The sequence below is a fragment of the Balaenoptera physalus genome, assembly GCF_965194825.1.
Source record: "Balaenoptera physalus genome assembly, chromosome: 4".
In the NCBI taxonomy this organism is placed as follows: domain Eukaryota; kingdom Metazoa; phylum Chordata; class Mammalia; order Artiodactyla; family Balaenopteridae; genus Balaenoptera; species Balaenoptera physalus.
The window spans coordinates 140,556,813-140,571,651 of NC_138891.1; the positions used below are offsets into that span (position 1 = coordinate 140,556,813).

General features: G+C 49.2%; 1 long non-coding RNA gene across 1 annotated transcript in view; it reads right to left on the reverse strand.

The window, feature by feature from the left end:
* Positions 1–971: 971 nt before the first annotated feature.
* Positions 972–14,839, reverse strand: part of LOC309659296 — a 54,080-nt gene continuing 40,212 nt past the window's right edge. Inside the window, exons 3-4 of the long non-coding RNA XR_014262722.1 lie at positions 10,228–13,551; positions 972–9,861 (exon numbers count right to left, since the gene is read on the reverse strand). This is a non-coding gene — a long non-coding RNA (uncharacterized lncRNA). The remainder of the gene's footprint in view (positions 9,862–10,227; positions 13,552–14,839) is intronic.

Genomic DNA, 14,839 nt, shown 5'->3' on the forward strand with positions numbered 1-14,839 from the left:
GGGACCCGGCACAGCCAAAAATAAATTAATTAATTAATTAATTAAAAAAAAAATCAAGGCACAGTTATATAAGTTAAAAAAAAAAAGAAAGAAATTGAAACAAAGAAGTACATTTGTGTCTTGCCCAGCATCACTCAATCCATGTGCCAGTGGTGGAGCGAAGCCCCACGCCTCGGTCTGCGTGGACCTAAGCCCTGCACCTGGCGCTGGCCGCCCTCCGCCCGGGCATCCCTCACGCCTGCCTGCGCCGCGCATGCGCTCTGTGCGGCCGCCCTGCAGCCCGGCCTCCCAGCACACCTGCCTTTGCCCGCCCCTCCGCCTGAACTTAGGTGGATGCGACGCCACGTGACAAGGTCCGTTAGGACAAGTATGCCCTTGTTTATTGGCCTGGGAGTCCCTTGGTTTCTCAAAGCATGGTGCTGTCTCCCCGTCTTCCGTTCGGGTGCCCTTGAGGATGCCATGAAAGCCAGGCAGTGACAAATAGAATCGATGAAAATAACAACGAGGGAAGCACCCGGCCAGTCGCCCACTTCCTCCAGGATATTCGTAAAAGTACACCTAAAAGGTCAGAAAGCATTTTGATTTCCTGACCCACTGCTGTCCTTAGACTCCTCGGGCTTCTCCAGATGGGTTCCCCATTAAAATCCGACACCTGAGGCGGGGGGGGTGCCTGCTCCCAGCCGCTGTCTCTGGGGAGGGCCCAGCTGGCAGCCTAGTGATGGTAACCCTCCCAGGAAGCAACCTCAAGTACAGCGATCCCCTCAGACGGCGCTCTTCCAGGAGTCGGAAAGACAATTTCCTCTCGTTTTACAGATGTAGAAACTGAGGGACTCCACTCGCGTATGGGGGAGACAGGTTGGCGCCTGTTCCCTGGCCTGAGCTCTCCTCCCACCCCCACCCCCGTTGGTTCTGCAGAGGGGAGAGAGAACGCACGCACACAGGCGTCAGCTTTCTGCATGAATCTGGATTACCCTTCCTCTGTGATCTACAGTCGTTGATTGCCCCCAAATAGAGTCTGGCAGCAGCAAAACTGCCCTTTGCCCTCTTACCCTGCCCTCTGACCTCTTAAATCTCCCTTCAGTCTCCGGGACTTCCTTGGAGGAATCTCCCTGAAGTACTAGTCACAGGATTGCATGGGGTGGAGCTGGAACATTTTGCTTAGGAAACCAGATCCTGTTTAAACTGCACAGTTTTGCAAGCACCCACGTTTAGCATCCTTCAATCTCCTGAGTGCTGGGGTGGGGCACGGGGGGTGGGGAGGTGACTCAATCCGGCAGGTTGCATAAGCCTTGCACAGGAAAGATGAGAGGGAAGCCAGGAGCACATATGTGCATGAGCATCTGCATATCATCAGCCATTGGATAGCATCTCTGTTTTCTTGCAGTTTGGAGGTAAGGATTCAAAATGCTGCAAACGGGCTCGTTGAGCCTCTTAGCGAGGAAACAGTCAACAGCAACTGAAGTTGGGGGGCAGGGAACGCTGGGAGGTCCAGGATCCAGCCCTGATGAGCTTCAGCCAGGTCGAAATTTTCCTCACAGCTGCTGGGCATTTCCACAGTTGAGAATACCAAAGGGTGTGGGCAGCTTACTAAGTGCCAAGCATAACAGGATGGACAATGGGCACTTCCTGGACCCACACTAGTGGCTGCACTGCTGCCGTTGGGCAGGGGGCAGGGGAACTGGCAGTGGGAGGTGGGAGACAACCAAGGCTTGACAAAGGGACAACAGATGCTTCCTCCCTGGTGAAGTAGGAGCTCCCACTCCCACTCCTTCTCCCCCACCTGGCCAGTGTCATCTGGCCCTTTGTAAGAGGCACAGGCGTGCTTGTTAAAGATGCAGGTTTGACCTAGAGGGGTAGGGTAGGGAGGGTGGGAGGGAGACGCAAGAGGGAGGAGATATGGGGATATATGCATACATATAGCTGATTCACTTTGTTATACAGCAGAAATTAACACACCACTGTAAAGCAATTATACTCCAATAAAGATGTTAAAAATAAATAAATAAATAAAAAATAAGAAACGACTCTCCAGTAAGACAAAAAAAAAAAAAAAAAAGAATGGGTTAAAATGTAAAATAGATAGCTAGTGGGAAGCAGCCACATAGCACAGGGAGATCAGCTTGGTGCTTTGTGTCCACCTAGAAGGGTGGGAGGGAGACGCAAGAGGGAGGAGATATGGGGATGTATGTATACGTATAGCTGATTCACTTTGTTATACAGCAGAAACTAACACGCCATTGTAAAGCAATTATACTCCAATAAAGATGTTAAAAAATATAAAAATAAATTTAAATAAATTTTTTTAAAATGCAGGTTTGGACCCAGCCCCAGAGCTCCAGAATCCAGCTCTCCAGTGGCAGGACCTGGGGAGCTGCAGCAACAAGCACCCCCGTCCATATGCCGGTGGCTCACAAATATCAGGATCCCCAGGGACATGGTCAAAAATGCTTGCATCTACCCCAATACATGACAGACTTACTGAAGTCGAAATCTCCAGAAACTAGGCCCAGATGACTCTCAGGCATGCAGAGTTTGGGACCCCATCTTAGACGTGTGGTTCTCAAAGTGTGGCCCCCAGACAAGCAGCATCAGCATCCCCTGGGAACTTGTTAGACATGCAGGTTCTCAGGCCCTGCCCCAGACCGGCTGAATCAGAAACTCTGGGGGTGGGGCCCCACCCTCCAGGTGATTCTGATGCAGCGGAAGTGTGAGAATCTCAGGGGAGACTGTGAGCTCCCAAGGGCATGGACGTGTCCCAGTCTTGGCTGCTCCAGAGGGGGCTGTCTGCGCCTCCCAGCTCCCAGGGCAGCTGTGTCTGCAGGAGAGACACTGCTGTGAGGGGAGAGAGACGCCTGCCTACTGCTGTGGCAACCTCTCGAAGGTTCTGGTTTGGTCTGTCTTGCACCAAATCGGCCCTAAAACCTGACCAGAGCCTTATGCACTTCCAGAGTCCCAGGAGTGCAAAGTCTAGTGTGGAATGTGCTTTCTCTACTTGTTTGAAGAATAGAACAAATATCCCCAGCTCCCAAATGCACACTCAGGGCCAGTTCTAGGGATAGCTCTGAACAAAACAGGGAACCCTATGTGGTCCCCATTGAATTGACTTGGACTTTGCATTCCTGTTGCAATTCTGCTCAGCCCCTGGGAATCACGTGACACATGGGGCCTTCCAGCCTTTGCCACCACCCCCCCCATCCCGCACCCACCTGCCCCTTGTGCTCTGAAGCCCCGCTCAAGCTCTCCTCATCCACGAATCTTCTCTGGCCCTTTCCAGCCCTCACTGACCTGTCCACTCTCCACTCATGGAGACTCAGTTGCCCTCAGCATTTGGCACTTCTGGGGCTCTTGGACTTCTGTTTTATTTCCCCACTGAAAATACCAGTCTGTGAGAGCAGGCCCGATATTCATATATTGGTTTTTTTTTCCCTTCCCTCGAATTGTTCAGCACCCAAGAAAGTCATTGCCTAGGTGCTCAGTAAAGATCTGCTGATGACAGTAAAATCCTCATCACGAAAGGCAAGAGATCTATGTCACTCTTGCTGCACGAAGAGCTCTAGATTTACATGCACACACCCTTAGGACGGTTCCAGATCAACAGGGCATTTGTCCTGAGGCCTGTGGGTGAGCTTTGGGTCCTTTATAAAGACAGGAAAGCAGCACCATCCCCTGAAAACCATGCCTCACGGTCAACCTGGCTCCGAGGGACTTCACACAAGCCCCCACACATGCTTCTGTTGACAACGTAGCAAGGTCTTGGGCGTCCACAGACCTGGGTTCAAGCCCCAGCCTCACAGCTTATTAATAAATTAATATAACTGTTAACCAGAGGGGACCTGCTTCTCCCTGGAAGAGTCTGGCTTCACACACCCAGTGTCTCCCCTTCCTGCACCCACCCAGGCGGGTGTCCTGCTCTGGGAGGCATCTGAGTTTGGGAATCAAGAACTGGGAAAGCATTTCAGGGAAGAGCCTCGGGCATTGGAAAGGCGTCCAGAGAAGAAAGCTGCAGTGCCTGGGAGAAGGAGGAAAGAGCGGGGTTGCTGGACGTGATGGACTGCAGCCCTTTCGAGTCTTTCCAGACCACGGATAAAGAATGGCATTTCCCTGACGTGATCTTTGATGACCAAACTGTGCCCTCCAGGGCGAAGCAGCAAGAGGTCAGAGTGATGTAAGGGGCAGTGAGCCAAGAACTGAAGGCGCATCTGGAAGCTGACAAAGGGAAGAAAAGGGATTCTCCCCTTGAAGCCTCCAGAAGAAATGCAGCCCAGCCCATACGTTGATTTTAGACTTTTGACCTCCAGAAAGGTAGATGGAAGCAGATTATGAACAAGAACAGGAACAAGAAATGTGAACTTTAACATGTTTGAGGGATAAGTCCTTAGATGCTCCTGATTTTGGTGACCAGCCGGATGATCCCCCAGAAACTGACCAGTATATTCTGTCAAAGTAAATTGTGGTGGGTTGTTAAAGTAATGGAACCAACGAATTACACCTCCCAAGGTTTAAATCCACGCGTAGGCCCCCTCTCCTATTTAACTCCTGGTTGGGCCATATGATTTGCTTTGGCCAATGGGATGTTAGCAAACGTAACACAAGAGAAAGCTTAAAAAGAACTTGTAGTATATATCACATCTCTGAGATTGTGATGTGAAGAAGCCCAAGCTACGTCTTGGAGGATAAGAACACAGGGAGCAGAGACAAGCCATCTCAATGGAGTCTCCGTAGCCCAAGCAGCCCCAGCTTACGCACCAGGAGATCACAGCGTCGATAGTGACCCAGCAAGAAGAGCAGAACTGCCCAATGACCCCAGCCCGATTGCTGACCTACAAAATCATAAGCAAATAAAATGGTTGTTATTTGGTGGTAGTTTGTTATACAGCAGCAGATAACTGACATACTCTATTTCCCTAAATTTCAGGTCAAAACTTAAATAAATTGAAATTATCCTTTAAAAAAAAAAATTCTCAGGCAGAATCACAGCTTCAATAAGGCCCCAGCATTGATAGCGAGCATTTACTGGGCATGGGAGCTAAGGGTCACATGCGATCACCCCTTGTCATAACCACATTATGGGGGTTCAAGGAAGCACAGAGAGGTTACAAAATCGCTCCAGGTCCCACAGCTTGGCATGACAAAGCTGGGCTGCGAACACAAGCCTGTCCCGAGGGCTGTGCTCTGGGGCGGGCAGAGATGTGGATCCCACAAGCCAGCCCTCTCCACGTGGGGCTTCACCAGGTTCTCATCTCCCTTCCCTAGAAGTGAGCCAGGTCCAGGATTGAAAGCCTGAGGCCGCCAGCCCTGGAAACTAAGCCCCGAGCTGACGTCCAAGGCTCCTGTTTGCTCTGGTTCCGCCCCACGAGGAGCCAGCTGAGGCCTGAGCTGGGGCAGTGGGGACAGAGCCACCCGGGGGACCTGGGGCCAGTGAGGCTCCCACAAGGAGGGGACGCAGCCCTCGGGTGGAATGGAAACCAAACGGGGCTGTCAGAGCCGCAGGGTCCGCTGTCCAAGGGCCTGCAATTAATTAAGACAGAGGGGAGCACTGAATGGCCCTTTTGTGGGTCAAAAGCCTTCGGTTGGAAACCCAGCTGACAAACCCAAGAAAACCGACTTAATGGTTTCTTTTAAGAAAACCATTAATACATCGTCGAGGACTGAAGAAACGCTTTGTTCCAACCCTTGTGTGACCACCAAAGATTCGGATTACAAAGCAGCTGGCACTGCCCAGTGACAGCAAACATCACCTCACAAAGCCAAGGCTGCCCAGGTATAAGAAAGCCAGAAATAACACATGACAGCTGATGCCAGAGCTAGGGTGCCCACAACTGCCCTTTCACGATGTTTCATTTACCAAAAAAAGATACACACACACACACACACACACCCTACAACTAAGGACCCAGCAAGACTAGAAATTGCCTTGACGCCCTCCACCAGGTGGATCCCCACTGAGCCTGTCTCAGTTTAGATTTTTCAGTATAAAAGGCAACTGAAAACACAGGACTCCCTTGGGTTTTTCAACCAAGGCTGCACGCTGGCATCACCAGGACTTTGAAAACTCCCAGGTCTGGTGTAACTGACTTGGGGTGAGCCTGGACAGCAGGACTTTTAAAACCCTCCAGGTGTCATGGGCTGAGTGGTGCTGCCCACCAGAAGATATGTCCCCCGGAACCTCAGAATGTGACCTGATTGGGAATAAGGGCCTTTGCAGATGTAATTAAGGTAAAGCTCTCTAGATGAGATTATCCTACATTAGGGTGGGCCTTACATCCAATGACTAGTGTCCTTATAAGAGACAGAAAAGAAGACACACAGAGACACAGGACGAAGGCCATGTGAAGATGGAGGCAGAGATTGGAGTGATGAGCCCACAAGCCAGGGGATGCAAGGATTGTGGGAACCACCAGGAGCTGGGGGAGAGGCCAGGGACGGATTCTCCCTCAGAGTCTCCAGAAGGAACCAGCCCTGCAGACACCTTGATTCTGGCCTCCAGAACCATGAAAGAATACATTTCTGTTGTTCTGAGCACCCAGTCTGTGGTTCTTTGCTACTCGTAGCAGCCCCAGGACAGGATTCCGTGGGTGAATGTCAGGTGCAGCAAAGGCTGAGAATGGCTGGCGGGTCAGGACTGAAGGTGACGCCTGGAGAGGCTGGGGGTCAGGGGGAGGCCAGGTTGTTGGCCGGATCTAGAACGCGCTACCCACACCTCCTGGACCAGTGGCGCCCAAGCCTGGCTGTGCACCAGAATCCACTTTGTAAAATCTTGCTGTCCAGGCCCCCTGGAGATTCTGATGACACTGGTCTGTGTCGGGTTCTGTTGGGGGCACATTTTTAAAGCCCCCAAGGTGACACTAATGTCCAGCCAGGGTCAGGAGCAGCTGCCAAAAACTCAAGGCCTTTTGAAAGCAAAGCTTGGCTGTGCCCACATGCTGGACACCAGTGATCTGGCCCTTCATTAGCACGACACACACAGAGTGACAGTTCCAGGCTTTCCTTGCTGAATTTCCCACAGCTTTTGCTGAGTTGAGCAGCCTTAACAGCTGGAGAGAAAGCCTCTCTCACCAGCCACTTCCCCGGTGGAGCTGGACCCAGAAGGTATCCAGTTGTCATTTCTTTGCTTTTTGCTGTTGCTGTATGGTTGGTTGGTTTTTGTGGGGGGTTTTCTTTGGATTTTGAGATGCTCCAAACAAGTGGTGCCTGAAAGCAAACCAGAAGTGCCAAGAAAGCAGAGCCAGTGAGGTTTCCCAGGAGGTCAATGCAGGCGGGTGCCTGGGTACCAAACAGTCCCCCAGACGGAGGGCTTTAAACGATGGAAATTTACCGACCCAGGCTCTGGAGGCTAAAAGTCCGAGGTGAAGGTGTGGGCAGGGCTGGGTCCCCCTGCAGACTAGCAGGGGGGGATCTGTTCCAGGCCTCCCCCAGTTTCCGATGGTTTGCTGACAATCTTTTCCTTGAGAAGCATCACCCCAACTTCTGTCTTCCTCTTCACGTGACCTCCCTGTGCTTGTCTGTGTCCAAATTTCCCCTTTTAATAGGACACAGTCCTACTGGATTAGGGCCACCCGAATGACCTCACTGTAACTTGATCACCTCTGTAAAGACCCTGTCTCCACATCGTCACTTCTGAGGTATCAGGGGTTAGGATTCCAACATAGCTTTTGGGGAACACAAGGCAGCCCCTGACAGGCCCCGAGCTCACACACCCGCCCAGACCCCAGAGGCTGGCACTGGTCCTTTCAGGGCGGAGGAGAACAGGGCCCAAGGAGGACTTCTGGGATGACTGAAGGCCTCCAGGCTCTGGCCGGCTCCTGAGTTACGGGAACCAACAGATTTGTTCGGGCTGTTCACAGGTCCCGGTGCCTCAGCCTAAGACCCCTGGCCTTGTCTTCAGGATTTGGTCCCAGGTTGAGGGTGAGTGAAAGAAGGGGTACCCTGAGGTCAAAATGGAGGTGACCCAGCTCCTTGGCAGGTGTTCGGGGACAAGGAAACCTCCAGAAGGGGCTTATTCCAGTGGCAACCGGAAGGGTGACACTGTGTGTTTATTAAGAAAAGGTACATTCACTCACAGCAGGGACTAGATTTTAGAGCTCTTTTAATCCCAACAAAACTCCCCACATTTTATACTGAAATAAGCTGTTCTCAAGCACTCTTACCAAAAGTATCTATTTTGATCCTTAAAACAGGCCAGACTCAAAAAAAAGTAGGTGCTCAGCTAAAGGCCATGCACGGTAATATTAAACTCAAGGTCTGGTGCTGATTAGAGACAAATCCAGGCCCAGGTCCCCTGGGTTCTAGAAATTTCTGTACTCAACACACCACTCACCTCACCCCACTTTTTTAGGAAGTTGACTCATGGCTCGGATGACACACTCTCCCTCCCCTTCCTCCCTCACAGACCCAGCCCCTGGATGCTGACCACCTCCCGCCCTGCTCTGCCCGCTCCCATACTTCTACCCTGCCAGGCTGGGGAGTGGGGAGCCAGCAGAGGGCAGCTCCCCTGGCATCTGGCTGGTTCCTGGGCCGCAGAGAGAGTTCGTGAGTTTTGGCTGAAAGTGTTCATGAACGGGCAACTACCCCAGCCAGTTAATGGAAGGTTCGATTTTGATTTTAATTTCTATGTCTCACAGTATTGCCAGAAAGAAACAAAAGCCTCTTTTATAGATTGAGACCAAAAAAAACAGACCTACTCCTGAGCTAAACAAATACTGATTCATGGACACAAGGTGGGCATCATTTATAATGGTAAAAAAAATCACTGTGCTAACACCAGGACGTTGAACAAATACATCAGGGATAAAAATTAATTCCATATTGACAAAGTAAGTCGTATTGAAGGAATAGTAGCATAGCAAAACATTTTAACGTGGGAAGATGTTCACAATACAGTGCTAAGCAAGAACAAAAGCAGGTTACAAGCAGTGTGGGTAAGATGGAAAGATCAACCCCACATCCTGGGCAGAGCATTTGACAGAAAGCAATGTTGACATTTTTCCTTTTAATTGATCTATTTTCTACGGTGAACATTAATACTTTCATAACAAAATAGCTCTTTTCAAATAAAGTTAAAGGAAAAAAAACTTCCATTCATCTCACTGACCCCCTTGGTTGTCCAGGGACCTCTCAGTGGAGGGGATTTAGAAACCCGACACCAGTCAAAAGACCAGCCGCATTGGAGGGGTCTGAGTTCGAAGCGCAGCCTTGAAGAGGAAACCAAAGAAACACCAAGTCCAAGGCTAGCCTTTCATCTGCTCCCTGGGCACCTGGCCCCCATGCTGACCGAGCCTCTGACCCTTCCCACCGCAGGGGCTTTGCCATCCTGGCCTGGAAGGCAATGCCACCCTCCGCCCAGCTTGGTGCTGATTCCCCGTGAAGCATGGGATCAGGTTCCAGCTGGAGCAACCCCAGAGTCTCCGTGAGAAGAGTGCAGTGTTGGATGCTGAGGCCAAAGGGAAGGAAAAAGTCCTCTGTATCCAAGGCTCCTGACGCGGGTGGCCGTGTTGGGGGAGCCTCTGAACCCCTTCACGAAAGAATGTTCTCAAATACGTAAAATAAAACACATATGATTACAAAGGAAGCCAGTGATACTGACACACACAGTCTGATCAAAACAGTGTTTACTTTTCTGGTATAAAAATAGATGTGCTCCTTTAACTCATTCGATAACAAGGGCGGGCAGCGAGTCTAACACGCCCGCCCGATGTTTTGAAGGAGTAAAGGTTAAACCCGATTTCTCCATCTCTGTAGCAACTGTATCACGGCGGGAAGTTACCTGGGGTTTCCGTGGGGACAATGTGGCAGGAAGTCCTGCCACCACTGCTGCTGGGCACTGGTCCCACAGTGCAAGGAGATGCCAAATTTGGTCCAAGGCTGGAGATGGTGAAAATAGGGATATGGTTTGTTCCCAAGTGGGTCCGGGACCCTTGAATTGGATCTGTGGTTGAGAAGGGCTCCCCGAGGAGGAGGGTGAGGGGCCCGCTGTGCTTCCTGGTCCCTCATCCGCCTTCCCAGCATCCCTATCGTCTCGCGTCTCCTCCACCAGCCTGGCCGGGCACTCACGTACACGCGGGCCCCAGCTGAGCCCTGCCTGTAACCAGGAGACCATCATGATGACTGGCCAGTGGCCCCATGCAGACAGCATCTTTCGCAAAGATTCCTACAGTCTGCGCCCTCACAACCAACTCCAACCCTCAGCGAGATGGGGCAGCCAACAGGTGCAGATGCTACCCAACTTACCTGCCACTGTGACAACAGGTGAAGTAGTTGCCCTTCCTGGTGACCCTGGGAAAAACTCAGGAGTTATCAAGGGAAGAAGAAAGTATCCAAGAGACACCTCTCCTTGTCCCCTTCTTGTCTCCCATACATCGTAGCCCATGTGTAGAAACTGGCCAACATATACTTAGGAACTCCTGTTTCCCCAGGTGAGGGGAGCCTGTCCAGGTGAGGAGCCCATGGAAAGGGCGACCCATTTTGGAAGGAGCTGAGAACAATAGAAATGGCAGCTTGCCTGTCTTGAATTAAACTGAATAAGCAAAGTCACGACATCATTCGAAGCCACAAACAAGACACGCAGTGCTTAAGTGGACTTTTCTCAGCTTCTTTAACGTCAGTGGCCCGTGGGCAGTGTCCCAACCATGGACCGTGGCTCTAGGTTTGGCAGGGGTGATCTTCAAACACCACAACCAAGGCAAGCCCTGAACCCCAGGAGCCCAGGGTGACACCTCATTTCCTCATTCCATTCTTAAAAAGCCCTCTCAGAATCTGTGCTGAGTACCATCCTTATTTTAGATGCCTGGTTAACTGAGGCATAAGTCATAGTTCTATAGGCAGTTTGGGGGGTTTTTTTTCTTGAATTGAATTGTTCTGCTTGTTTGTTTCACTTCCTCTTTGGGGAGTACCAGGGAACACGAGTTCCCCTTTTCCTGGTATTCAAAGTACGTCAGTTCAAGTCTGATTAAATGACAAGTGAAGAATAAGAGGCTGGCTTCATTGTTTGACAAATCACATCCGCTGTGAGATTTGGGAAACTATGGTTTGTCACTGTTTTCTTTTGTTTTCTTTCCCAAAGTGCCCTCAGAATATGAGTGAGTCTCTGAAGAGACATCTGCACCTGGCAATGCGTGGCTTCGATGGCAGGATGGGGGTCCAGGCGTGTGTCTGCCCAGTAACCTCCAACCCTAGCCTCGCAACCTCCAAGTTATACCGAACAGAGAGCTCAGCAGTGGCCCTCTGTGCTTTCTCTGCCCCTTTAGGACCCTGAACCTTCTGAAAGCTTCGGTGTGAATAATGAATTGTGCACATGAAGAGGACGGCTTCTGATCTATTCGTTTATACGATTCAACCTGATTCAAAAATAGAGTAGCAACTATATTGACAAGAAAGACTGTTTAAATGCACTATTAGAGTCAGAGAACATGGGAGGTATATGTGGATGGCAATTTGCATAAAACTGACATTTTTCAGGAGAGTTTTAGATTATGATTTTATTTTGTATTTTTGCCCAGAATACCACAGAAGTGATAATGTGTCCTGTGTGCTTCAGGCACCTGATATTCATTTGTCCCTTTACACCTGATGTTCCCTAGTTCAGGTGCTTTCTGCAAGATTCCTCCACTATGAAGTTCATATATTGTATCTTTAGTAAATGTTTGATGTGATTCACTGAGAAATGTGCATAAACCATCAAGGTAACTGTGGAAAATCCCGTTTCTTCTTAGTTTTTTGGGGTTTTTTTCTGCTTGCAGTTTGCTTTGGAAAATGAACATTGTCACCTTTGTCTATTAAAGATATTGGCTTTTCAAAAAAAAATAAAACAGAGTAGCAAAAACATATTTACCCCCAGGAATTCCCTGGTGGTCTCGTGGTTAGTACTCTGCAGTCTCACTGCCGAGGGGCCGGGTTTGATCTCTGGTCGAGGAACTAGGATCCCACAGGCCATGCGATGCGGCCAAAAAAAAAAAAAATTTACCCCTCAAAATGCCACATTATCCAATGTGAATGGCAACATGGACTTCCTCCCTAGCCCAGGACAGAGAAACAGAAGGGCTGTAAGGGCTGGATACACAGGCCCAGTATGACGGCAGATGAGAATATAATGTCTACATGAAGAGCACAATGTCAGAGAGAGCTTCAGTGGACGAGATCCATGAACTCCAGTATCACACGACCTACAAAGGCGCACCATACGTGTATGCGTCACTTTACACAGAACCTGACAGACAGGGTCCTACTGGCTGTCAGCGACCTTCAAATGAGGCCAAGTTCTAATCCTCTTTCACCAAGTCCTCAGGAGCTTAAAATAATTGCATTTTTAAAAATCTGTCCCCTTTTGAAGTTTTCCCAAGCTCTCCCTCTCCTCTGGAAGAGGCTGTTTCATATAGACCCCTACACGCTTCTCCCGTCCAAAGGCTGGGGGCTTCCACGTGGGCCACCAGAGCTGCTCTGACAGGTGATTTTCTTCTACGTGTTCTCTTCCTTGGTATTTAGCTCTACATTAACCTGGTAGTATAGGAACTCAGGACATGGGAGTCCCTTGTGCTGTGTAGCTGAGTGAGATATAGGAAAACATGAGCACAGAGGTGAAGGGAGAAGATCTGGAAGCCGGACACACACGGCAGGCCCGGCTTTCACCTCCTGCCTGACCATGGGCGATTCCTCTGTTTTCTCTGATGAAGGCAGATAACTCGTGTAAAACCCTGACCTCTCTTTCCCGCCTGAGTCAGGACTCGGTAACAGCAAGGAATGCGCAGTGCTGAGTATTAACACCAAGCAGCCCAGGGAAAGGCTGCAGAGGGGGCCCCGTCAAGAAGCAGGGTCCTCTCCAGGCCCGGTCACTGTGGGAGACCCGAAAGCATCCCCAGGGTGAGTTTGCGATTGGAGGGGCCTGCTGTCCTGGCAGAGCCACCCTCAGAGCTCTCAGTGGCCAGATCGGAGGGTACTAAGGTTTGATCTGGCTTCATAGAAGTCACCGCACACCTGGAAAAGTCACTGTCTTTTCCAAGCAGTGGAACCACATACAAACGCCCTTGGGGGAGCGTGTCTAGATCCTTCAGAATCTCACTCTGTGCAGAGGCTGCCAACAAAAACGCATCCTATCACATTACAGTATGAATTTCAGAAGTGAAGAGGGGGAGCGGGGGTGGGGGGGGGGTCCTGCTTCACAGGACCACCAGCGGGGGAACGGCAGCAGATAAAATGAGAGGTTCGAGAGACACGCGGTGAAAAGTGCCCATGGGGAAACTGTGACATCGAATACTAAACTGCAAAGGATGTGCAGCCCACATAAACACGACAAGCTAATATCAGCTGAGGAAAGTGTGGTTTGCTTGGAGGAAACTGGCACATTCACATTAACGCTTGTAAACGGGCCTCTTAATAATTTCTCCCAAAGGAAGGACCTTGAGAGCTGATTCTTCAGGGTGGCCACAGATGAGATGACGCTCTTTCAAGTGACTGACTTGAAGCCTTTGGGCTCCTCTCCAGGCTCCCAGCAGGGGGTCCAGAGGAGCCCACCAGCAAAGCCCACCCAGGTTTAATCTGGTTGGAAACAGACAGAAGCATCTGAAAAAAAATTAAAAGAATATACATGTATTTGTATATATATAGATGTGTTTATATGTATATGTGTGTGTGTATTTATAATATTTTATTTTATGTATTTATTTTATACACACACACATTCTTTTTCTTTTAATCACAGAAAGACATATCGGAACAGTTCTCAGCTTTCTGAGATGCTCTTCCCGGGTTATAATCCTCAAATTTGGCTCAAATAAAGTTTTCCAATTATTTCTTTAAAAAAAAGAGAGAAAGACAGTATATCTTTCCTGTTATATGGAATAAACTCTACTGATATAGATTCAAGTGGTCCAAAGGAAGGAAGGAGACATGGAAGAAATTTCTGCCAAAGCATTCTGCTCAATGAGAATGGGGAATGCAGGGAGAATGAGCTCATTAGGGAAGATGGGAAATGCACAGAAGTGCAATGAAGAAGACGAATCACCCATACCCCATCGCTCGAGCTGCTGTTCACATTTGTGTCGACGTCCTTCCAGACTTTTTTATTGAATATATTTATTTCAAATGTTATATACACTTTTTCACTTAATATCCTATCACACAATCTCCCATATTATTGCCTGGCCTTAGCAGCCATCATTTTCATGGCCGTGTAACATTTCATCAAGGGATACACCAGTGGACATTATCCATTCCCCTACTTTCAAATATTGTTTTGAAATTTCTCCTAGTATTAATCACATAGCCATGAAAATCTCTAAGAAAAAAAAATCTAGATAACTTCTCAAGCCTGGAAGCTTCTCTTGTATGTTTTTGTATTCTCATCACTATTGGGGGAAAATGAAGGGAAATAAATACATGAATAAAGGTTTGGGTGGATGATTTGATAGATGGATAAATGAATGAATGGATGGATAAATTGATGGTTTGATATAAATGGGTGGATGGATGGATAAATGGATGGATGGATGAATGGCCTGAAGGCTCTAATCTTAGGCTTCTTTTGACTCAAAATTCTCTAACAAAATATCATTTCTCCAGCTAGGATATGGGTCACCTGCTATTTCTGATATGATAGCCAAACCTCTTAGATATTTCTTTTGGAGCACAGCCTTCACGTACTCTATTTTGAAGGTGAACTCTCTTTTGATCCCTTGAAAATCTGGAAGAGGATTCCACCATGTAACCCTTTTGTCCCTCCAGCTGACATGTATTAAACACCTGTTGTTTGTACTTGTTTGGACCAAGTACAAAGAGATGAAGGTGAAGAAAACCATGCTGGTCTCTGGATAGCTGGGCAGCACCTGGACACCAGGTAGATCAAGGCTGG